Source organism: Phacochoerus africanus, chromosome 3 (assembly GCF_016906955.1).
Source record: "Phacochoerus africanus isolate WHEZ1 chromosome 3, ROS_Pafr_v1, whole genome shotgun sequence".
In the NCBI taxonomy this organism is placed as follows: Eukaryota; Metazoa; Chordata; class Mammalia; order Artiodactyla; family Suidae; genus Phacochoerus; species Phacochoerus africanus.
In genome coordinates, this window is record NC_062546.1 from 89,803,238 (window position 1) to 89,829,237 (window position 26,000).

The window sequence follows — 26,000 nt, forward strand, 5'->3', positions numbered from 1 at the left end:
TCATAACCCACTGAGCGAGGCCAGGGATTGAACCATAGTCCTCATGGATACTAGTTGGTTTTGTAACCCACTGATCCACAGGGGAACTTCTGTGTGATCAAAAGATTTGACAGATGTGCTTGGGCTGGAGATGAGCAGAACACGGGGGTGCCTGGTTTAGGCGTTAGTTACAATCTAGCTTTGCTTAAGTGACAGGAAAAGGGGCTTCCTGCTGAGGGCAGTTTCTGGCAAAGAGACACTTGCATTTCTATTTAGGAAAAATGGGAAAGAACTACAGTTGTCTCATAAAAATACAGTAGCAAGCGCTTTATTTTGGAATATTTTTTAATCAGAGCATAAAGGGAAAGGTTGGTATATTTGACTATGTTAAAATTAAGAACTTCTTTCATCAAAAGCTATAATAAATAGAACAGGAGAAGGTATTCATGAATGTTCACTTCATAACAATTCATTAGGCTCTGTATTTATATCTTTTATGTACTTCTCTGTATTTTTTTTTTGTATCCGCAAAAGCAAATAAAAAGGTTAAGGTTGACACTGGGTTATAGAGGACAGTGGCTTTGTCTCAGCTGCTAGGGACTCTAAGAAGGATTTTCTTGTGCTTATTAAATGGCTCACTCAGCGGCAGGGAGGGGTGGCATTGTTGCTGGTGGAAGTGCTAAAAACAAACTCACAATAAAGCTAACAAGCAATCTTCTCCAAAGTGCTCTGGAAGAAGAGCCTGAGGCTGGGAAAAGGTGGGGGCCCTCCTGCCTGAGGTGCCCCGCCTGGAAAATGGGAAACATCATGAAGCCAATTAATTTCCCCTGATTGGCATGAAAATTAATTTGCCTAGAATTATTCATGCTGGAGGGTTCTAATTATTCACCTCCATCGGGATGCAAATTGAGTTTTGCACAAAGAGAATAAGAAGTGGGGCCTGCGGGAAATGGTGGGGTGCGGTGGGCAGGCCTGGATTGAGGGAGAGGCTGAGACCCAAAAGTTCAGGAATTCCGAGCCACCTCTTGGTTGGGGGGCCACAAGGCCAGCTGTTGTCTACCTGAAGTCCTTCTCCTCTGGGAAGAGACACTGAGGTATAAGAGGCCCACCATGCTTCTGATGCTGGAAACAGTGGGAAGGTACCTGGTGCTGGGAGAAACTCACCTGAGGACCCACTGTGCTCCTGATGCTGGAAACAGCTGGGAGGTGCCTGGTGCTGGGAGATCCCAGAGATGCTCTTGGCTGGTGCCAGTGCTGAGGAGAGGGGTGTGCTCTGTGTGAATCCTTGCCTGAGATGGGTGTTCAATAAATGTTTAATGACTCACTATGCATTATTAATCTTTTGACAGACCCTCTGTATAAATAATACAGTTCATTAAATTATGTAAGAAGTAGTTCCCATTGTGGCTCAGCAGGTTAAGAATCTGACATAGTGTCTGTGAGGATGTGGGTTCGATCCCTGGCCTCAGTCAGCAGGTTAAGGATCTGGTGTTGCTGCAAGCTATGGTGGAGATCATAGATGTGGCTTGGATCCAGCATTGTTTTGGCTGTGGTGTAGGCTGGAAGCTCAACTCTCATTTAACCCCTAGACTGGGAACTTTCATATGCCAAAGGTGTGGCCCAAAAAGAAAAAAAATTATGCAAGAAATGTTTGTTACACAGCTACTCTGGGCCAAGCCTGTGTTAGGTGCAAGGGATGAGGGGGAAGTCAGCATTTATGCCCTCATGGAGCCCCCTGTCTGGCAAAGAGAAAACCATAGAGCATTAGAGTGGCTGGGATGTCCTTAGGGAGAAAGATAGAGAGATCTCTATCACTGAAAAACAAAGCATCACTGGGGAAAATGAAGAAGACCTAAATGTATGGAGATGCAAAGACCCCAGATTAAAGTGGATTGACGTACTTTAATGGCTATTAAAACATTGTAAAAGATAGTAGAGTAGTCAGGTTCTCCAGACAGAGCCAACAGGATGTGTATATGTAGAGAGAGATTTACTCCAAGGAATTGTCTTGTACAGTTAAAGGAGGTTTGGTAAGTCCAAAATCTGCTGAGCAGGCAAGCAGACTGGAGACCCAGGGGACAGCTGCAGTTCAAATCCAAAGACAGCCTACCAGCAGAATTCCTTCTTGCACAGGGCAGTCCTGTCTTTGTTCTGGGAAAGGCTTTGACTGATTGGATGCGGCCCACCCTATGGTGGAGGGCAATGTGCTTTACTCAAAGTTCACATCTTCACCAAAATATCCAGAATAATATTTGACCAAATATATGGACACTGCTGATACATACATATGGCCAAGTTGACACGTAAAATTAAACAACACAGACAGAAAAGAAGAAAGCATGGTATAGGGAGTTCCTGTGCATGGTATAGGTGCAGCAGAAATGAATCCAACTAGTATCCATGAGGATGCAGGTTTGATCCCTGGCCTCTCTCAGTGGGTTGGGAGTCTGGCATTGCCATGAGCTGTGGTGTAGTCATGGCTCAGAGTCCACATTGCTAAGGCCAGCAGCTATAGCTCTAATTAGACCCTTATCCTGGGACCTTCCATATGTTGTGGGTGAAGCCCTAAAGAGCAAAATAAGAAAAAAAAAGAAAGCATGGTATAGGCACAGGGGGGATAGACAAATAGGCTAATGGAAAGTATTAAAAAAACAAATTCATAAATACATAAACATGTGATTTATGATAAATGTGATACTGCCAGGTGCTGGAGCAAGGCCAGCTTTGTTTCAAATGGCACTAGGACAACTGGATATCATATGAAAAAAAATAACTTAGATCTTTACCTTATCCCATTCCCCAAAATTGATACTGGCAGATCATAAACCTTAAAGTGAAAAGCAAAACAACAAATATTTGGGAAGACAACCCAGGAGAATGTCTTCCATGACTTCAAGGTGGAGAAAGATCCCTCAAACAGGATGCAGAAGGCACTAGACTTTGAAAAAGGAATAGTACATTTAGCTACATTGAAATTAAGAAATTTTGTTTACAAAAGACACTACAAAAAGTGTGAAAAGCAAACTCTTGAGTGGAAGAAGATGATAAATGACAAGAAGCCTGTTACCAGAATATGTAAAGAGTTACCCCAAATCAGTAAGAAAAAGGCAAAGAACCAAGTAGAAAAATGGGCAGGACACTTAAACAAGAACCAAGGAAAAGTAATACCCAGTGGTTGATAAATATATGAACATGGACTCATCCTCATTGGTAATCAGGGAAATACAAATTAAGACCTGACTGAGTCATACTACACACATACCTGATTGGCAGAAATTCTAAATTCTGACAATACCAAGTGTCAGTTACAAGCAACAAGGCCTTGTCCATGTGTAAAATGATGCAGCCATTCTGAGAAAAATATTGCCAACATCTAATAAATCTGACAATTTTACCCCTAGATATATGCCCTATAGAAATACCTGCTTGTGTGCATTTTGGAAAATGCCAAGATAGCCAAATTGGCAACAACTCAAATGTCCATCTGTGGTAGAAATGACAAGCAACAGGTATAGTCATGCAAAGGAATACCATACAGCAGTGAAAATGCAGGAAACACAGATAGACATACAACTTAGATTCATCTTCAAAAAACTGCCTCAAGCAAAGAGAAATCAGACACAACAGAATACCACTGTGTAATTCCATTTTATAAAATTGAAAAAATAGTAATATAAATTTTATGTTTAGGGATATGTAACAAACACATAAAAACAATAAAAAGATTACCCTAGCAGTGAGATTGTGGTTACTTCTAAAGTGAGGGAAAGGTGGTTGGGAGGTTCATGTGGCTGCTAGGCCATGTGCCACTCTCATTTCCTCACCTGGTCAATTACACAAGTGTTTGCCCCAACGTTGTGAACTAATATATTTGTGTTTTACATATATGTCTGTATGTTTACTATAATTAACAATAAAAAGTAAAAATTTAAACTTTTATATTGTGCCATGAAAAACAAAACACTCAATGAGTGGATTAAACAGCATGTTATATACAAATAGGAAATTGTGATGAAATAAAATGGATTTTTTTTTTTTTAAGGGCTGCACCCCCAGCATATGGAGGTTCCCAGGCTAGGCGTCCATTCAGAGCTGTAACTACCGGCCTACACCACAGCCACAGCAACATGGGATCTGAGCCACATCTTCGACCTACACCACAGCTCATGGCAATGCCAGATCCTTAACCCACTGAGCAAGACCAGGGATCAAACCTTTGTCTTCATGTATGCTGGTCAGATTCGTTTCCACTGAGCCATGATGGGAACACCTAAAATGAATTTTTAAAGGCAGGACAAGACAGTTTAAACATAAAATTCTCTCTCTGTCCCTTTGGGCCTCCTGCCTCCCTTCTTCCTTTCCTAATGAACAGTGTGCATCTGCAGCACATTAACCAGAGCCCTTCAAACATGGGAGGGCTGGCCCAGAGTAAACATCTTCTGACACTAGAAATGTACCTTCTTAAAAGAATAGCCTACAGGGGGTCATGGTAACGTGCTACTTGCTTCGTGTGTGCTTACTTGGACTGTCTAACTTGGTGATTTTCATGCAAAATATCAGGATGTCACTTTGATGTACGATCCTTTCTCAAAAATGTATATGATGATGCCTTTGACCTCTAACAGGGGGAACATTTCTCAGAGCTTCTGAGAGCCTGTCTCCCATGTTATGATCCTCAGTTTAGTTTGAATGAAACTCTTTTTTTTCTTTGTAACTTTATTATTAATTGACTTTCCATTGACAGTTGGTAAACTGGAAAAGATATTGAAGCACAGCCTGAAGAAACAAAGAGATGAGAAAATATGAAAGAGAGGTTGAGTTTAGAGTAAAAAGGGCTACTTTACATCTAATCAGGTTTTCAGAGTGAGATATTAGAGTTAGAGTTTAAGAAAGGATATTTAGGAGTACCCATCATGGTGCAGCAGAAATGAATCCGACTAGGACGATCCAGGGCCTTGCTCAGTAGGTTAAGGATCTGGCGTTGCAGACACAGCTCATATCCGATGTTGCTGTGGCTGTGGTTTAGGCCAGCAGCTGTAGCTCCAATTAGATCCCTAGTCTGGGAAACTCCATATGCTGCGAGTGCATCCCTAAAAAGAAAAAAAAAAAAAGGATTATGTATATATATATGATATTTGGAAAGGTAATGGCCTAGAAATTTCCAGAATTGACACACATCCTCAGATGCAGAAATCCAACATGTCCCAAATAGAATAAACAAAAAGAAACCCAAATCCAGGCATTTCTTAGTGAAAGTACAAGTAGCTAGGGACAAAGACATCTTAAAACCCAGTTGAGGAGGAAAGAGAAATTGGTTACAGACAACAGTTAAAGCAATAGTTAACTTCTCAAGAAGAACAAAGGAGTTTCCTCTGTGATGCAGTCAGTTAAGAATATGACTACAACAGCTCAGGTCACTGCAGGGGTGCAGGTTCCATCCCTAGCTTGGTGCAGTGGGTTCAAGTGGTATAGGTCACAGCTGCAGCTCAGATTTAATCCCTGGCCCAGGAACTTCCATATACCGGGGGGTGCAACCATTAGAGAAGAAGAAGAGGAAGATGAAGAAGAATAAAGAAAATCAGAAAGACTATGGAGTAACCTCCTCATTATGTTAAGAATAAAATAGCTGTCAACACAGAATCATGTAATCAGTGTATTTGTTTCCTAGGATTGCTATAACACACGAATAGAAACTGAATGGCTTGAAATAATAAGAGAAATACAGTCTTTCACAGTTCGGGAGGTCCAAAGCCAAAGCGTAGACAGGGCCCTGCTCCCTCTGAAGGCTCCAGAAATGAATCCTTCCTTGCCTCTTTGTGGCTTCTGGGGGTGGCAGCATTCCTTGGTGCTCCTGGGCTTGAAGCTGCATCAGTCCGATCTCTGTCTCCATCCTCATCTGGCCCTCTGTCCTGCGTCTCTCTGACACATTTCCCTCTTCTTAGAGGGCTACTTTCCTAATCTTGGGGGGGGGGGCGCGGGAAGGGGGCAAAATTCAACACATAGCGCCCAATAAAACTATCGTTCAAGACAGAGAGAAATTCAGAAATTTTCAGACCCAAAATGGAGAAAGTTTGCCTTCACAGAGAGAATCTAAAGAATATACTTAATACAGGAGTGAAATGATGATAGCTCTAAGCTGGGAGATGCAAGAAGCACTGAACAAAAATGTGGGTAAATTCAAGCAATTAACTTACAAAGCAATAACATCTTACAAAGCAAATAATGTCTTATTTGTTCCAAGAGAAAAGAAAATATATGTTCACAAAAAAAAACTTGAACAAAAATTTTCATAGCGGTATGATTTGTAACAGCTAAAACAAGCAAACAACTCAAATTTGCATCAACTGATGAGTGGGTAAATGAAATGTGGTCTACTCATACAATAGAATATTATTTGGCAAAAAAAGGAATGAAGTAGCGATACAGACTACAACATAGATCAACTGTGGAAACATGTTCAGTGAAAGAAGGCAGTCACAAAAGACCATACATTATATGATTCCACTTATAAAATGTCCACAATAGTCAAATCTCCAGAGACAGTAGATGCAAGGTTTCCAGGGACTCGGAGAAGGAAAGAGTGAGGGGTGACAGCTGGTGGGTTTGGATTTCTTTGGTGAAGTCTATCAAATCTTAACACCAACAATTTCAGAAATAGAGGAAAGGGAAACATTTGGAACTCATTTATAAAGCCAGCAGAACACACCAACCTCTTTTAAGGACCATGAGCAAGTGAAGTTTAACCCAAGAATATAAATTTGGATTGATATTAAAAAATAAATTACTGCATTCACACATAATCATATCAATTGATGCAGAAAAAAGCATTTGACAAAATGTAATATCTATTCATGAATTTTTAAAAATTAGGAATAGCAACCTCATAAAGGGGATCTACAAAAATCTACAGTCGAATATCACACTTAATGGTACAGAAGTGACTGCTTTCCCCCTAAGATGAAGAGCAAGGCAAGGATGCCATTTCACTGCAGCATAATTATGGAGGTCCTATCCGAGATGCAACGGGCAGAAAAATAAATAAAACTATGAAGATTAGAAAGGTGTAAAACTCTCTTTTCCACAGAAGACACAATTGCATCTGTATAAAGTCTTAAAAGAATCTACAAAAGCTGTGAGAACTAATGAGTAAACTTAGCAAAGCTGTAAATACAAGATCAGTTGAGAAAACTTTTCTTTATTGCCCCAGGGGATTCATTCTCTTAAAAATTTTCTTCAAGCTTTCCTAAGGTATACTTGATATATAATAAACTGCACATATTTAAGTTGTATGAGTTGTTAAGTTTTGACCTAGGGATATGCCTGTACACCAAAACAAAATCAGGATAATAGGTACATCACCACCCCTAAAAGTGTCTTCACAGTCCCTGTAAACTCTCTCTCCATTTTGCACTTCCTCAGCTTCAGGCAACCATTGGCCTGAATTGACAGACATTTGCATTTATTAAAATTTTCTCTAAATGGACTAGCCTGTATGGCATACCCTTTTTTATCTGCCTTCTTTCACATAGCGTGACTATTTTGAGATACTTCCTGTTGTAGCATGCATTAACGGTCTATTCCTTTTATTTGCTGAAGATTTCTGTTGTATGGATGTACACAGTTTATCTGTTCACCCGTGGGTGGACTCTTTTTTTTTTTTTTTTGGCCTCTTTAGAGCTGTACCCTTGGCATATGGAGGTTCCCAGGCTAGGGGTTGAATTGGAGCTGTGGCTGCTAGCCTACACCACAGCCACAGCAACCAGGGCTCTGAGCTGCATCTGCAACCTACACCACAGCTCATGGCAATGCAAGATCTTTAACCTACTGATCAAGGCCAGAGATCAAACTTGGATCCTCATGGTTACTAGTCAGTTTGGTTACCTGTGAGCCATGATGGGAGCTCCCTTGTTGGACTTTTGAGTAGCTTCCAGTTCGAGGCTCTTATGAATAAAACTGCTGTGAATATTGGGTACGAGTCTTTAAATCAACATATTCAATTTTAGTTCTATAAGTAAGCAGCAAGACCATTGGAAAAGGACTTAAATAATATAATTTATAGCTTCCAAAAAGCATATTTTATTTCTATTTGAAAAATAGTTTTAAATTTTCATAAAAGTCTTTCTTAAAAGTGTAAAGAACTAAGCCCTTTAATTAACTGGAAGGCTCAGTTGCCCCTAGCTCTCTTGTCTAGAGCATTTCAGGTACATTATTTTTTTTAAGGCCAAACCCACTGCATATGGAAATTCCCAGGCCAGGGACTGAATCCAAGCATGGCTAAGGCAATGCTAGATCCTTTAACCCACAGTGTGAGGCTGAGGATTGAACCTGCACCTCCACAGCAATCAGAGACACTGCAGTGGGATTTTTTTTTTTTTTTTTTGGTCTTTTTAAGACTTCACCTACAGCATATGGAAGTTCCCAGGCTAGTGGTCAAATTGGAGCTGCAGGGCTTACACCACAGCCACAAAAATGTGGGATCTGAGCTGCATCTGCGAACTACATTGCAGCTCATAGCAACACAGGATCGTTTAACCCACCCACTGAGCAAGGCCAGGGATTGAACCTGCATCCTCATGGATACTAGCCGGGTTCATTACCTCTGAGCCACAACAGGAACTCCTGCAGTGGATTTCTTAACTCCCTGCTTAGTGTGTCTCTTACTCCCCGACCCCTATCTTGCTCCTCCCCTCCCCTCCCCTCCCCTTCCTGGTGACCACTACTTTGTTCTCTTTTACAGCATCATTTGGTGTGGCCACAGCTGTCAAGCAATGCTTATCATGGTCTCATTATAGGTTCTGTGTCTATGTCTATAATTTTCAAACCCCAAATCATGATATATTCACTGAAAATAATTATTTTCTGACTCAGTGTTGTATTATATAAAGTTCCAGATTAATTATACTTAGTTTCACACTTTCAAGAAAGGAGGGAGGAGAAGAAGGAAAAGAGATAGGGGGAAGAAATGATCTAATACTGGATATTGTCTGTTATTGAAAGCCGAGAAGTAAGGACCTGCAATTACAGAAAGCCTAAGACACCTCCTTAAACAGTGAAAATCACCAATCACAGGTGATCCTTCTGATGGTTATAAGCTTATTTGTTTCTCTTTTTTTAAAGTCTGGTTAAATACACATACAATTTACCATCTTTTTGGCTGTGCTCATGGCAGCACAAGTTCACGGGCCAGGGATCGAACCTACACCACAGCAGTGACCTGAGCCACTGCAGTATAAAACCTTAACATGCTGAGCTGAGCCACCAGGGAGTGCCTCAGTTCACCTTTTTTTTTTTTTTGGTCTTTTTTTGTCTTTTTAAGGCCACACCTGAAGCATATGGAGGTTCTCAGGCTAGGGGTCGAATGGGAGCTACAGCTGCTGGCCTATACCACAGGTCATGGCAACGTCGGATCTGTAACCCACTGAGCGAGGCCAGGGATGGAACCCACAACCTCACAGTTCCTAGTCGAACTCATTTACACTGTGCCATGATGGGAACTCCCATCTTCACCATTTTTAAGTAGACAGTTCTGGGATATGAATTATATTCTTAACTTCTGTGCAACTATCACTGCCATCCTTTCTGAGAATTCTTTACATCTTTACATCCTGCAAAACTGTAACCCTATATGCATTAAACAGTAACCCCTCCCCTGCCCCCAGTCACTGTCAATCTCCATCCTACTTTCTGTCTCTCTGGTTTTGACGGCTCTAGGTCCTCGTGGAAGTAGAACCATACAGTCTTTGTCTTTCTGTGACTAGCTTATTTCACTTAGCATAGTGTTCTCAAGGTTCATCCATGTTGTATCTATGTCAGAATTTCCTTCCTTCGGTAGGCTGTGGAATACTCCATTATGTATAAGCACTGGTTTGTTTATCCTTTCATCTCAGTGGACACTTGCATCGCTGCCATCTTTTGGCTATTGTCAATAATGCTGCTATGAACGTGGGTGTACAAATCTCAAACCCTGCTTTCAATTCTTTTAGGTATATAGGTAGAATTTCTGAATCATAGGGTATTTCTCTTTTAAATTTTTTTCAGGAACTGCCATACTGTTTTCCATGGCACCTGCACCATTTTATATTCCCACCAACAACACATCAGGGTTCCAATTTCTCCACATCCTGTCCAACACTGGGTCTTTTATGTGTTTTTTCTTTTTGTTATAAGTAGCCATCCTTAAAAAAAAAAATCTGCTAATGAATTCAACTAGGAAACATGAGGTTTCTATTTTGCTCAGTGGGTTAAGGATCTGGCCTTGCCGTGAGCTGTGGTGTGGGTGGCAGACTCGGCTCAGATTTGGCATTGCTGTGGCTGTGGTGTAGGCTGGCAGCTGTAGCTCTAATTAGACCCCTAGCTTTGGAACCTCCATATGCCGCGGTCCTAAAAAGCAAAAAAGCAAAAAAAAAAAGCAAAAAAAGTAGCCATCCTAATGGCTGTAGGATTGCATCTTACAGTGGCTTTGTTTGATTTGCACATCCCTAATGATTGGCAATGCTGAGCATCTATTCATGGTTTATTGACCATTTGTATCTCTACCTGGAAAAAAACTCTATTCTAGTCCTCTGCCCATTTTATAGTTGGGTCATTTACCTTTTTGTTGTTGAGTTGTAGGGGTTCTCTACATATACCTACCTCTTGTTAGGTATATCATTTAAAGTACTTTCTGCCATTCTGTGGGCTGCCTTTCTACTCTGTTCATGGTGTCCTTTGGTGCACAAAATTTTTTAATTTTGATGAAATCCAATTTGTGTATTTTTTGTTTTGTTGCCTGTGCCTTTGGTGTCACATCCAAGAAATAATTGCCAAATTCAATGACACTTTTTCCCTATGTTTTCTTCTCTGAGTTTTATAATTTTAACTCTTACCTTCAAATCTTTGATATATTTTAGCTTAATTTTTTGAATATGCTCTTAGGTAAGGGTCCAACTTCATTCTTTTGCATCCGAACATACAGTTTTTCCCACATCGTTTGTTGAGAAAACTGTCCTTTCCCCACTGCACTCTTGTCAAAAACTATTTGATCGTATATGTGAAGGTTTTTATCTAGACTCTTTATTCCACTGATTTATGTCTCTCTCTCTCTCATTTTTTTTTGTTGTCTTTTTGTCTTTTCTAGGACTGCGCCTGCGGCATATGGAAATTCCCAGGATAGGGGTCTAATCGGAGTTGTAGCCACTGGCCTACGCCAGAGCCACAGCAACTCGGGATCCAAGCTGCATCTGCGACCCACACCATAGCTCATGGCAATGCCAGATCCTTAACCCCCTGATCGAGGCCAGGGATCGAACCCACAACCTCAAGGATCTTAGTCAGATTCATTTCCGCTGCATCATGATGGGAGCTCCTGTGTCTCTCTTTTATATCAGTGCCACAGTTTTGATTATAATAAATTTGTAGTAAGTTTTGAAATCAGGAAGTGTGAGAACTCCAAATTTGTTCCTCTTTTTCAAGATTGTTTTGGCTATTTATGTTCCCTTGAGATTCTATATGAATTTTAAGATGGATTTTTCCATTTCTACAAAGACATCATTTGGGTTTTGATAGGAATTGCATCAAGTCTTTAGACTGCTTTGGATATTATGAACATCTTAATATTAAGTCTTCAAATCTATGACCATGGAATGCTTTTCATTTATTTGTATCTTTAGTTTCTTTCAGCAATGTTTTGTAGCTTTCATTGTACAAGCCTTTTGCCTCCTTGGTTAAGTTCACCCCCACCCTCCAAGTGTTTTATTCTTTTTGGTGCTCTTGTAAATGGAATCTTTTTCTTAATTTCCTTTTGAAATTGTTCATTTTTCATGTGTAGAAATGCAACTTATTTTTGGCATGTTGATTTTATATCCTGCTATTTTGCTGAATTTGTTTATGAATTCTTTTTTTTTTTTTTGTCTTTGTGTCTTTTTAGGGCTGCACCTGCAGCACAAGGAAGTTCCCAGGCTAAGGATCTAATCAGAGCTATAGCTGCCGGCCTATGCCCCAGCCACAGCAATGCCAGATTTGAGCCGAGTCTGCCACCTACACCACGGCTCATAGCAACGCCGGATCCTTAACCCACTGAGCGAGGCCAGGGATCAAACCTGAATCCCCATGCTTCTTAGTTGGATTCATTTCCACTGTGCTACACGGGAACTCCCGTGTCTTAATTCTAATAGTTTTCTGTAGAATCTTTAGAATTTGCCATAATAAGATCATATTACCTGGGAACAGAAGTAATTTTACTTCTTCCTTTCTAGTTGGATGCCTTTTACATCTTTTTCTTACCTAGGTGTTTTTGTTAGGACCTCTAGTACCATGCTGAATAGAAAAGTGGGCATCCTTGCCTTGTTGCTGATCTTGGAGGAAAAGCTTTCACAGTTTTACCACTGAATACTGTGGGCTTTTCATATGTGGCTTTTATTATGTTCAGATTGTTTCTTTCGGTTCCTAGTTTGTTGAGTGTGGTTTTTTTTTTTTTTTTTTTTTTAAATCATGAATGTATGTTTGATCTTGTCAAATGCTTTCTCTGCATGAATTGAGAAAGCATGTGTTTTTCTTTCCTTCATTCTGTTAATGTGGTTATTATGTCAATTTTGCCATATTTGCCATATGTTGAAACATCCTTGAATTCCTAGCATAAATCTCATTCGAGTATGGTATGTAATCCTTTTAATGTGTTGCAGAGTTCAGTTTGTTAGTGTTTTGTAGAGGATCTTTGCATAGGTTTTCAGAGTGATGTTAGCCTGCAGTTTTCTTTTCTCACTGTGACTCTGGCAGCTCTGCTAGCAGAGTGATGCTGTCCTCAGTGGGTTAGAAAGTATTTCCTCCTTTTTATTTTTATTTTATTTTATTTTGGGCCACACCTGTAGCACAGCGTATGGAAGTTTGCAGGCCAGGGGTGGAATTGGAGCTGCAGCTACTGGCCTACACCACAGCCACAGCAACTCAGGAACTGAGCCTGGTCTGTGACCTATACTACAGCTCATGGCAACCCTGGGTCCTTAACCTACGAGTGAAGCCAGGGATCAAACCCTCTTCCTCATGGATACTAATTGGATTTGTTATTGCTGAGCTGCAAAGGCAACTCTTGTTCCTCCTTTTCTGTCTGTGGGCAAAGTTTGAGAGGGATTGGCACTGGTTCTTTAAATGTGTGATAGAATTCACCAGGAAACCTGTCAGATCCAGGCTTTTCTTTTTTGGGGGGTTTTGGATTATTGATTCAATCTCCCTACTAATTATGGATCTATTCAGATCTGTTATAGATCTTCATGATTCTACCTTGGTACGTTCTGTGTTTTTAGAAGTTTGTTCCTTTATCTAGGTTATCCAATCTTTTGCCAGGCCATTGTTTATAGTACTCTAGTAATCTTTTTGTGTCTTTGGAACTGGTAGTAAATAAGCAATTCCACTTCTGATTTTGGTGATTTTAGTCTTATCTCTTTTTTTCTTGTCAGTCTTAGTTTTTTTTTTTTTTTCTGTCTTTTTGCCTTTTCTAGGGCCACACCCATGGCTATGGAGGTTCCCAGGCTAGGGGGCTAATCAGAACTACAGCTGCTGGCCTACACCACAGCCACAGCAACTTGGGACCCAAGTCGCGTCTGCGACCTACACCATAGCTCATGGCAATGCCGGATCCTTAACCCACTGAGCAAGGCCAGGGATCAAACCCTCAACCTCATGGTTCCTAGTTGGATTCATTAACCACTGAGCCACTACGGGAGCTCCCAGTCTTAGCTTATTTTTAAAGTGTGAGTTTGCTAAAACTAGCTCCATCAGTGAGGTAAATGAGTAAGTGGGTGACAGCAGAAATGCACCATATAACTCCTTTCTTAATGTGTCAAATGCGCCTGCTCACCATGCATGGATGTTAAAAAAAGGATCAAGGCTTAGAAAAGAATAAAACCCTAAATGTCACTTTTGTGTACAGACCCATTCAGTGTCTCACATCATCCTCCAGGACTGGTCTGTTCTCACCTTTTCCTTTTCTTTAGACCTCTTTGAAAAGCTGTCAAGAGTTCTGAGCCAGGTTTTTCCTGGCAGAAGAAAAGAAAACCCTTCCTGCGCAGCACAGACTGGACTGCTACTTGGCAAAGAAGCTTTTTGCCTCTACACCTCTGCCTCTCTGCACGGGACTTGCTCCTGCTTCAGGGTGGCCTGGACCCTCGTCTTTTACTCTCAAGCAGGGAACACTTCTCTTCCAGGAAGAGACACTGCTAGGGGCTGGCCTAGTGCAATGAAGTCATCCAGGCTAACGCCCTAATGAGGCATACAGCTTAATGGACTCTGCCTTTCATAAAACACTTGAATTTTAATTCAGCCTGAGTGCATTAAGCCAAAGGAGGAAATAATTGAGATTCATGCGTAGTGGCAGGTCAGTGGAAAAAGAGATTTGGGGGTGTGGGAAAGGCCCCCATTTGGGCTGACAGCTGAGAAACTGGATGCCTTGGAGCATCCAGGGCCAGCAGTGTCCAGCAACAGTCGGGCTGGAGAGTGGGAGGGGAGAGGGGAATGAAGCAGAAGCTCGGAGCAGCTGAGGACATGTCACAAAATAATTTCATAACTGTCTCATCCATCAATCCTCCTTCCAAGGATTTCAAAAAAGCACGCATTATGCTGGTCGCCTGGGCGTTCCTGAAATCAGTTCAGACTCTAAGTCTTATCCCAGCATTCTTTGTAATGTCATAGTAGCTTGATGTGATATTACAAAGAATGTTCCTAGACCAGGGACTGAATCTGGCCACAGTGGTGAAAGCTCCCTCTAGACTGCCAGGAAACTTGCCAAGACATTCTCTCTCTCTCTTTTTTTTTTTTTTTTTTTTAGGGCCATGGCATATGGAAGTTCCCAGGCTAGGGGTCTAATCAGAGCTACAGCTGCTGGCCTACACCACAGCCACAGCAACAACAGATCCGAGCTTCTTCTGCAATCTATACCACAGCTCATGGCAACACCAGATCCTTAACCTGCTGAGCGAGGCCAGGGATCGAATCTGCCACCACGTGGTCTCTAGTCAGATTCGTTTCCACTGTGTCACAACGGGAACTCTGGACATTCTTAATTTTAGCATTGAAAGCCTTATTTCCTAGGAAACTGCTCAGTTTCAGGTAGACCGAGATGGTTAGCCACCCAAGATCTGAGATGCCTTTGGGATGCTCACTTAACCCACTCCCATCTCTCTAGAGGCCCCATCTCCCCCTCCTCTCCTGTCCTCATGGGTTGTGCCCAGTGCAGGCTTCTGCACAATCTCCTGGACAAATCACTCCAAACCTGCCTGACTAGCGGGCCAGTCGGAGTCAGATGCCAACATTGACTCTGGAATTCAGGGACAGCAACAACGGTCCAGAGACAGGACTTGCAGCCTCATTACCTTAACACTTCTGCAGGTAAGTTCCTTAATCCTCACACTAAACCCCATGATGGAAGTGTTACTGTGCTCAGGATTTCGTTGGAGAAGTGAGGGCACCTGCCTCGGTTGTATAGCCAGTCAATGCTAGACCTGGGGTTGAAATCCAAGCCACATGTTTCCAGAATTTTCTCACCCTGAAACATTTGGGGTTGGGCTCACCAGTCACCCCATCTGGCTGTGAGAACTGTGAACTTGAGATGGGCACTTGCCACCTGCCTCTACACAGACTGAATCCTGAGCCACCGCAGCTGCTGACCCTCAGCACCCCTGAAAGAGCTCAGGGTGGAGATCAGGAGTGAGACACTCTGTGATCTGGGGAAACTGGCAGAGCTTCAGATGGTGGGGTATTTTCAAGAGAAGATTTTATGCACCCAATTCTTGCATCTCCTCTTATCTGGAAAAAATGCTGAAATCCTTCATGGTGATGTCTGCTCCAGGGCTGTGCTTCTCAAAGTGTGTCCCCAGCATCAGCCACAGTTAGAAATGTATTAAGAATGCAAATTCTCAGGTTCACCCAGAACTGTGTGGGAAACCTGGGGGGGGGGGGAAGACCCAATATTCTGTGTTTTAATTTTGCCTGTGACAAGAGCCAGACAAGCGCTCTGAGTCTGGCAACAGCCCTAAGGAGATGGTGAGAGGCCCCACCTGGCTCACCATGGCCTGTGACCACCCCTGCTGCACACAAGAGACAAGCCTGCAGGAAGTGGGTGGCCCTGCAGGCAGAGGTTTCCCCCACACACACCTGGACTGGGGCCACAGAGACTGGGGTGGGGGGGGGGCTCTGAGGAGGCTGATCAATGGGCTGGCTCTAGAAGGAGCTCTAAGCCTCCCCCCAGGCCTGTATGTGTTGAGGACCTGGGACCACCATGAGCCCCCCCAACTCCAGGTCTTCCACAGCAGGTAGGGTTTTCTCTCACCTGCTCTCCCGCTCCCAGTTCCCACTGCACTGTGCACATCATGTGCTCAAGGCTGACTAGCAGGTCTTTCAGTACAGGCTCCACCTAAAGGCCATCCACCTGCACCTGATGGATCCAGACACAGAGGTTGTGGAGCAGGTGCCAAGGGGGTGATGTCCCAGCATTATCTCCTTTAGGGGAGTGGCTGTGTGTGTGAGGGTTTCTGGAGGCTCAGGGACAGGGGGTGTGGTAGCCAGGGATGGACCTTCGTGGACAAGGACAGCTGCCTCCTTTGTATCCATTTTGTCCTTCTGTCCCCCCTCCAACCCCCGTCATGCTTCAAGGGAACTTGGCCTGCTCCCAGAACTGGCTCCAGAAGATGATTCTGGGAGTTCCCGTCGTGGCTCAGTGGTTAATGAATCCGACTAGGAACCATGAGGTTGCGGGTTCGATCCCTGGCCTTGCTCAGTGGGTTAAGGATCTGGCGTTGCTGTGGCTCTGGTGTAGGCCGGCAGCTACAGCTCCGATTCGACCCCTGGCCTGGGAACCTCCATATGCCTCGGGAGTGGCCCCAGAAAAGGCGAAAAGACTAAAAAAAAAAAAAAGTTAAAAAAAAAAAAAGAAGATGATTCTGAGCAAACACAGCCTCCACTGCATGAGGAACAACTCCCAGAGGGGCTCAGTCAGAGCTCCTAGGCTTGTATTCTTACACTTAAGAAAGAACCACTGGGGGAGTTCCCACTGTGAGGCAATGGGATCAGGAGCCTCTTGTGAGCACTGGGTTGCAAGTTCGATCCCTGTCCCAGCATAGCGGGTTAAGGATCTGGTGTTGCTGCAGCTGTGGCTTAGGTTGCAGCTATGGCAAAGATCTGATCCCTGGCCTGGGAACTCCATATGCTGTGGGGTGGCCAAAAAGAAAAAAACATTGGAATTTCTCTCTCTTGTATCACAATTTCCCCCTCTCTGGATAAACCCTATCCCCAAAGAAACTGTTATTCATCTCATCTTAAAAAAAAGACTTTTCAGTCATACAATGAGACACCAACATCAAATGCTTTCACTGACATGTGGAATCTGAAGAAAGGACAGAATGAACTTCTTTGCAGAACAGATACTGACTCACAGACTTTGAAAAACTTATGGTTTCCAAAGGACACAGTTTAGGGGGTGGGGGGGATATGCTGGGGTTGTGGGATGGAAATCCTATAAAATTGGATTGTGATGATCATTGTATAACTATAAATGTAATAAATTCATTGAGGGAAAAAAAAAAAAAAGACTCTTGATCCCTTTCCTCTGTAAACAGCTTTTGGCAGGAAAGCTTTCTGCAGAAGTTCCCTCTATCTTGTCACTAACCTTAAAGTAGGCACCCAGGCTCTACCCACATCTGACCCAAGCACACTTTTCGAATCTTTATTGTTTTGTCTTTTTAGGGCCACATCTGTGGCATTTGGAAGCTCCTGGGCTAGGAGTAGAATCAGAACTATGGCTGCTGGCTTACACCGCAGCCACAGCAACACCAGATCCTTAACCCACTGAGCAAGGCTTGGAATCTAACCCACATCCTCATGGAGACAACGTAGGGTTCTTAACCCATGGAACCACAGTGAGAACTCCCATTTTCAAATATGTTGATCACCCAATACTTTGCCTAACTTGTCAGTTCTTTCTGTAGATGAAAGAAGTAGAGATGAAAATAAGCCATAACAGATAACCAGCTTTCTTCCCCAGCCTCCCATTCAGTGATCTCAGGAACAAGCTGTGTGAACCACACAACACCTAAAGGAAGATCACGAGCAGTTGACAAGCCTGTACACAGTGGGGGATGGTGATGACTCTGACCCCCCCATCTCAATGATTATCTGAAATCACTTCCCTTTTCCCTCCAACAACTTTCAGGGCTGGGCAGAATCTTCAGAGATGTTTGGGGGGCACTGAGTCCCCTACCTCCCCAGAGTGCCACTGTTCTGATTAAAACAACTTTCCTTTTCACCAACAATTGCCTCTCAGGTGTTGATTTTTCAAGTGGTGAGCAGCCAGACCTGGTTCAGTAAGAAAAGGTGTGTCATTTGGGTTCTAGAAACAAGAGGTACAGTTTCAGGTTTGAGAGGAACAGGTGGGGGTCATGTAAAGAGTTTTAGTGACCAGGCCTGTGGAGGAGCTGGTGGCTGGCATTGTGTTGCCTCACTCCCATGGTGAGGAGCTGTGACATGCAAAAGTCTATGAGAGCAAGGAAGGCCAGGATATCTGAGTGGGAACACAGTCGAAGCCTGTCAGGGACAGGGGAAAGAAATGAGAATACTGGAGGTGAAACCGACAACACTTATGACTTGAACACAGCCAGAACCCAGATTGGGACTTGCACCCACATGCTGGGACTTGAACCCAGCCAGAGGCTACACTGGGACTTGAACCACTTTTTTTTTTTTTTTAAGTTAGAATCACTCACTGGAATTACTGAAGTTCATGATCTTTGTTTCTCAGCACAGAAGAAATTCAGTGAGAGGCAAAGAGATAGGCAAGAAATAGATTTATTAAGATAGGATGCTTGTGAGGCATACAGCAAGCAGGCAAAGAAGCTCTGCCCTGAGGATTAGGTGGGCTACATTTTTGTAATCCAAGGAAAGTGGGGAGAGAGAAAAGACCACCTTCTTCCTTTGTCTAGCAGATTGTTGGTGAAAAGGGAATTGTTGGTGAAAAGGAAAGTTGTTTTAATCTGGGGCGGTGGGGGACTCAGTGCCCCCCAAACATCTCTGAGGATTCTGCTCAGCCCTGAAAGTTGTTGGAGGGAAAAGGGAAGTGATTTCAGATAATCATTGAGATGGGGGGGGTCAGAGTCATCACCATCCCCCACTGTGTGCAGGCTTGTTTGTCTAGAAGATGTCACGCTTACATCACTAACTCCTCCTTCATATTGGGTAATGATAGGTTCCCAGGAGGATGGAGACAGACCCCCACCCCCCACCTTGGAGACCTACTGTGGACATGGGTACAGCCCAGCACAAGATCTACACCATCTCCTGGAATGTGGAACATAGATTAACCACGTATAAGGATTCACTGCCCTCTGTCATGGGACTCAACCACCTGTGAGAATTAACATATGTCTTTTCTATCAAAGAACATCTTGGTTACTGTACTTTGTTCCTGCTTTATCAGAGACACCCTACTCCACCTCCCTCTTTCCCTCTTCTCCCAGTAACAATTTGTTTCAAATTAGCCAACCGAGAAGAATGTGCACCCTCACCTGACCAATGGAAAGGGGACAGGTATACCACCTGCATTAGGGATAAATAGGGAGGGTCTTCTTCTGGGTGCTTTTTGAGTATCTGCGCCCTTCTGCAGCAGTAAAGAGCCTTGTTGAGATCTCCCCGCGTTCATGTGTCTCACTTTCCAACACTGGTGATCGACGATCCAAGCCAGAGTCATTTTAATTCTCCAACACACCTACCCCTCCCCAGCTACCCATCCCTTGACCTTGCCCTCCTCCTTCTTCATCATTCTTGCCACAAGTTCCCTCCATGAACTCCAGCCACAGATTCCCACCACAGATCCTTTATAAGCTTAGCACCTCCTCACAGTTGGGGCTGGCACCACCTTGAGCTCAGCCCAGGCCCCTCTGATGCCTTAATACATCTCTTTTGCTTTACCAACTAGGCCTTGTGCATGTTCCTTCCTCAGCAAACCTAACAGGTAAGAGAGTATTTGACCCTATGAGGTCAAACTAGGACTGTCCTCCTGCTTATTCGGGTCAGCAGCAGGGTGATAATATAAGCTAAAATATGTTGAATCATCTCAGGTTTCTGTATAATGAGGGTCTCCTACTTTGGAATCTCATCTTTCCCTTAAATTCCTCTCCTTGATCCTAAGGATCATTATCTTGCTGAACCTGAATACAGGCCTTGTCTTATCTTTCACTCAAAGACAGGAGGCATATCTCATGCTTTTATTTATGGTTTTTATAGTTTAGCAGACCTGCTTCATTCCATGACATTCTGATGACTTTCTTGAGCAATTATTAACTTACAGTGATCTACCAGATTCCCCTAGGTTTTCCTCTCTATCTGCAGTCCCCTACTGGGACTTCTGCAACTACCTGTGTAACTATCCTAGTCCATCCCTATCAGAGGGGCAGAGAGGAGGGTGAAGGGACACTGTGAACTCCACCCTGAGATGGCTGGAGGATTGTCCCATAACAAGGAGCCCAGCTCACTCAGTCTCACTGTGAAGCATAAAACCAGGATGGAGGGTAGTTCTTTGGGGAGGAGATATCTGCAAACAGGAAGAAAATCCTCCCAGTTGGGATGGGCTGACAGCAGGGCTGCTGCTCCTGGAAGAATAAACCACCCCTGCTGCCCCCAGCCTAGAATGCAGCAGAAGCTAAGGGGCCATCATGTCAGCACGTGGCAGAAAGGGGCCAGCTGGACTCTGAGGTCCTTCCCACCTGTGAAACACTGGTCTGTCAATACTTCTCAGTTCAGATCTGCTGGGACTTAACTAAAAACTTACTCCCTGGAAGCCTGAATAAACTCAGGTGTAACACTGAGAAATATGAAAGCTCTTTCTAAATGCTCCCGGGATTTCTCTTTGAAATGCTGAAGTAGGATGTAAGCATCTGGGTTTTGGAACTCAGAGCTATTCAATTTCTTCCTCCGGTGATAAAAAGCATCAGGCCTGGAGCGAAGATGTGTGAAAATAGATTAGGTAGTGTGTGAAAACACTTCCCATCAGCCATTTGACCTTTTTTTTTTTTTTTTTTTGAAATGCTAATGCCAGTCCTACAAAGCTGCTACCTTAGAATTCACACCTATTCAGTCTTATGTCCAGGTAAATAAACATCCCCTGTGATCGAGGAAGTGTGAAGCAAACTGCATAAATCCTGGACCTAATCTATCCTAAGGAGGAAGGAAAATAAAATGGTCTTCCTTCTTTATCCAGGATAATTTATCTGTGAAATATTTGAGCTTGAAGGGCTATAGGGGAAATAACTAACTAGTATCAATTGAACACCTACAAGCCAGGGACCTGTCAGTGTATTTATATTTAAATATCCCTAGCCTTATGTTTTCAGTTGTGTTAGGCCTGCAAAAACTTAAACAGAAACCTCAATTAACCAGAGTTGGAGACCAAAGGGGAGCTTTTACACCATGTGACAATAGCAGAGCCTGACAGAAGGGAGAAAGTGTCCCCTTCTTTCCTGGTGAGGATGCGGCCCATGAGAAGCCAAGGCCTCCTTGCTTGCTACAGCCTCCTGACCTACTTTTCCTCTGTAAAATCATCCTCCTTTCCAAGTTGTGGGGATTTGCATGTGGCTCCCTGTGGCTGCAGATCCTGAATTGTAATTCTCTGCTGTTCCTGAATAAACACATTGTTGATTTGTTGTTGTTGTTGTTGTTTAGGGTCACACCCACAGCATATGGAGATTCCCAGGATAGGGGGAGAATCAGAACTACAGCTGCCAGCCTACACCACAGCCACAGCAACTTGAGATCCAAGCCACATCTGTGACCTACACCACAGTTCATGGCAATGCCGGATCCTTTACCCACTGAGTGAGGCCAGGGATCCAACCTGCATCCTCATGGATCTTAGTCGGGATCATTAACCGTTGAGCCATGAAGGAAACTCCTTCATTGTTGATTTTTAAAAATGCACATGGTGAAAGTTGTGAGGTAAGGTTTTTGGGGGGGCAAAATGAGGACTATATCCTGGGAGGTAGCATTTGGTAGTGTTGAGAATTAAAATGACTCTGGCTTGGATCGTCGATCACCAGTGTTGGAAAGTGAGACACATGAACGCGGGGAGATCTCAACAAGGCTCTTTACTGCTGCAGAAGGGCGCGGATACTCAAAAAGCACCCAGAAGAAGACCCTCCCTATTTATCCCTAATGCAGGTGGTATACCTGTCCCCTTTCCATTGGTCAGGTGAGGGTGCACATTCTTCTTGGTTGGCTAATTTGAAACAAATTGTTACTGGGAGAAGAGGGAAAGAGGGAGATGGAGGAGGGTGTCTCAGACGAAGCAGGGAGGAAATGGAGTAACCAAGATGTTCTTTGATAGAAAAGACATATGTTAATCCTCACAGTAGCATCAGTAGCTCTGAGAAACTGATCCGAAAGGCAGGGGAAGGTGAGTATATATGGGATTTTCATGAAGTGGGTGGTCCATGCAACAAAGCACACATTTTATGGAAGGTCGATGTGAGGCTCCTGAAGGTTACTGCTAGTCACAAGGAGCAGAGGTCGCCATGAAGGATGTTAGTGCTTTTCTAGATACAAGAAGATGCAAGAATTGGGCTCATAAAATCTTCCCCCTTGGGAACTTCCATATGGAGTTCCCATCGTGGCGCAGTGGTTAACGAATCAGACTAGGAACCATGAGGTTGTGGGTTTGATCCCTGCCCTTGCTCAGTGGGTTAAGGATCTGGCGTTGCTGTGAGCTGTGGTGTGGGTCGCAGACATGGCTCTGATCCCGCGTTGCTGTGGCTCTGGCATAGGCCGGCGGCTACAGCTCCTATTGGACTCCTAGCCTGGGAACCCCCATATGCCGCGGGAGCAGCCCAAGAAATGGCAAAAAGACACACACACACACAAAAAAAATCTTCCCCTGAAAATATTTAACTATCTGAAGACCTGTTCTGCCAGTTTTCCCCAGAGCACGGAGTGCCTCACTCCTGAGCTCCACCCTGAGCTCCTTTCAGGGGGTGTTGAGGCTGATAATTCAATCCATGTAGAGGCAGATGGCAAGTGCCAACCTCCAGTTCACACCATCTTTGCTGGAGAAATATCTGTCCATCTATTTGTTTAAGGCTAACAGACCCATTTTGTTATGTGTTAAGTCACAGTTGACATAGGTTAAATAACTTTCTTCAAAGGAGGAGATCTTATGAGTAGGATGAGGATAACTTAAATCAGGGATATTGACATAAAAAGCTGAACATGGAGTTCCCATTGTGGCGCAGTGGAAACAAATCTGGCTAGGAACCATGAGGTTTCGGGTTTGATCCCTGGCCTCGCTCAGTGGGTTAAGGATCCAGCATTGCCGTGAGCTGTGGTGTAGGTCACAGACATGGCTCGGATCCTGTGTTGCTATAGCAGCTGTAGCTCCGATTAGACCCCTAGCCTGGGAACCTCCGTATGCCGTGGGTGAGGCCCTAAAAAGACAAAAAAGACAAAAAAACCCCACAAAAAACCAAAAAACTGAACATTAGTTGCTTCAAGTCTCAGAGACCTTCCATATTGATTAGGGAAGCAATGGCAGTTGTTTTAACAGAAAGCCCCACATCTCAGTGGCTTAAGACATAAAATAGTATTAACTGCTCAACTCTGATGTGGTTGTTGAATGGCTAGTGAATAATCTGCTCCATAGTCTTTCAAGGGCTCTTTTCCTTCTAGCTCATGCTGCTATTGTCTTCAAAATATGGCCTTCAGTGTTACTATAGAGGGAAAGAGAACGGAGTGGAGATTTATATGAGCTGGGCTGGGGTGGCACACACCTCCAACTCACTCCCTTCACCTCAGCAGTCACATGGCTTCAGACACCTCTTGGGGCTTAGGGATGTAGTGAAGTTGTGTGCCCCCGAGGAAGATAAAAGGATTCTGGGAACACATATATGGTGAATTTTTTCATTTTTTCTTTTTCTTTTTTATGGCCATACTTGTGGTACATGGAAATTCCCAGGCTAGGGCTTGAATAGGAGCTGTAGCTGCAGACCTAAACCTCAGTCATAGCAACTTGGGATCTGAGCCATGTCTGTGACCTTCACTATATCTCAGAGCAATGCTGGGTCCTTAACCCACTGGGTGAAGCCAGGGATTGAACCTGCATCCTTGCAGACACTATGTCAGGTTCTTAACCTGCTAAGCCACAATGGGAACTCTAATTTTTTCATTTTGTATGGTCAATAAGACTGCGTTGCATATATAGCAGGCACTTTAATATGTATTTTTCAGACAATATATGAATGAAAGAATGTATGAATGAATGCTGGCTCAACCCTACAGTAACAACAATCGGTTTGTTAAAAAACCAGAAAATCAAAGCTGAGTTTGTTGGAGCTGTTAAAGCCCATGGGTTACTTCAATCAGATTGAACATGTTAGTTAATGAGTGTGAAAGTTTGGGAGCAGTAGCTGGCATGTAGTAACTTACCTGTGTTTGCTGCTATAAGGACTAGCTCATGGGTTTCCCCTGCTGCTTTTCCGTCAGACACTGCCAATCTCCACTGTCTCTGATCTGTTCTCGACATCCCTCCTCAACCAAAGTGTGGAGTTTTTAGTAATAATTGGTGCTTAGTGGAGAAACATGGACATCTGGGGAATTCTGAATCAGTCATGGTATTCTTAGTCACTCAGAAATAGCCTTTGGCTTTTTAACTGACACAGGAAATTTGCAAGGGCAGAAGTAGAGACCCATTGACATGTTTATAAACACATTATTAATGTTTATTGACATGTTGTTAATTTGAGGCCATTAAAATTAATAAATTTTTCCAAGAGTGGGGCAGCTTACTGAGTGCTGAATTCTTTTCCTGTAGAATTCTTGGTGGTTTATGGGGGAAGCAATTTTATCTTCTAAAACACTTGTTATTCCCAGGCTAGTGGGATGTCTTGCTCAGCAGATCCTCCTTCTCTCTTGCTGTGGACTTGATGCTGTCCAGCCAGGACAAAGGGATATGAGTTTAGAGATCTTGGGAAAAGGGATGAAACACAATCAGCTTCCTTTGCAGAATGATGATGAACGTGAGAAGCAGGGTTTGAGATGCAGAAACCGAGAAAGAGTCTGAGAGGATGAAGTTTCACAGTGGTGGTGGTGGGGATCACCTTTGCAATAGGAATGATGTTCCTGTCAGAGGGACTTTGCTGCAAAGGGCACAGCATACCCAGCAGTGAGATCTGGGTTGGGAGCAACAGGAGATAACTCTGGTCAGAGAGCTCATCTGACAGGCTTGTCCAGGAGTCTGGACTTGGTCTGTGGACAGTGGGAGCCATGGAAGGTTTTTAAGCAGTGGAGTGAGTGATCAGAGCTATGTAGAGTTCCCATTGTGACTCAGCAGTTAATGAACTCGACTAATATCCATGAGGACTCCAGTTCGATCTATGGCATCGCTCAGTGGGTTAAGGATCCATCCTGGCTGAAAGCTGCAGTGTAGGTCACCGATGTAGCTTGGATCCTGCATAGCTGTAGCTATGGTATAGCCCGGCAGCTGCAGTTCCAATTCAAACCCTAGCCTGGGAACTTTTATATGCTGCAGGTACCCGTCCTAAAAAAAAAAAAAAAAAAATCAGAGCTATGCCCTGAAAAGCACAATCTAGCAGTTGAGGAACCTGAATTTGAGGAAAACAGTGTTGAGCCTGTGGCAATGGTCCAGTGAGATGACGGGCACTTATATTAGTTGACACGGTAGGTAGGCATGAGGCCAAGAAGTTAATGCCAGAGCCACCCCCAGAGACTCTTAATGCAGGGCAGCAGTTCTCATAATGAGAGCATAACTGAATCAGCTGGAGGGCTGTTGGACTCAGATTTCTGGGTCTTACCCCAGAGTTTCTGATTCAGAAGACCTGAAGTGGGGTCTAAGAACTTATCAATTCTGAACTAATGCTGATGTTGTTGGTTTGGGGGCACATTTTTTTTCTTTTTACGGCAGCATATGGAAGTTCCTGGGCTAAGAGTTGAATTAGAGCTGTAGCTGCTGGTCTATACCACAACCAGAGCAAAGTGGGATCCGAGCCACATCTACAACCTAC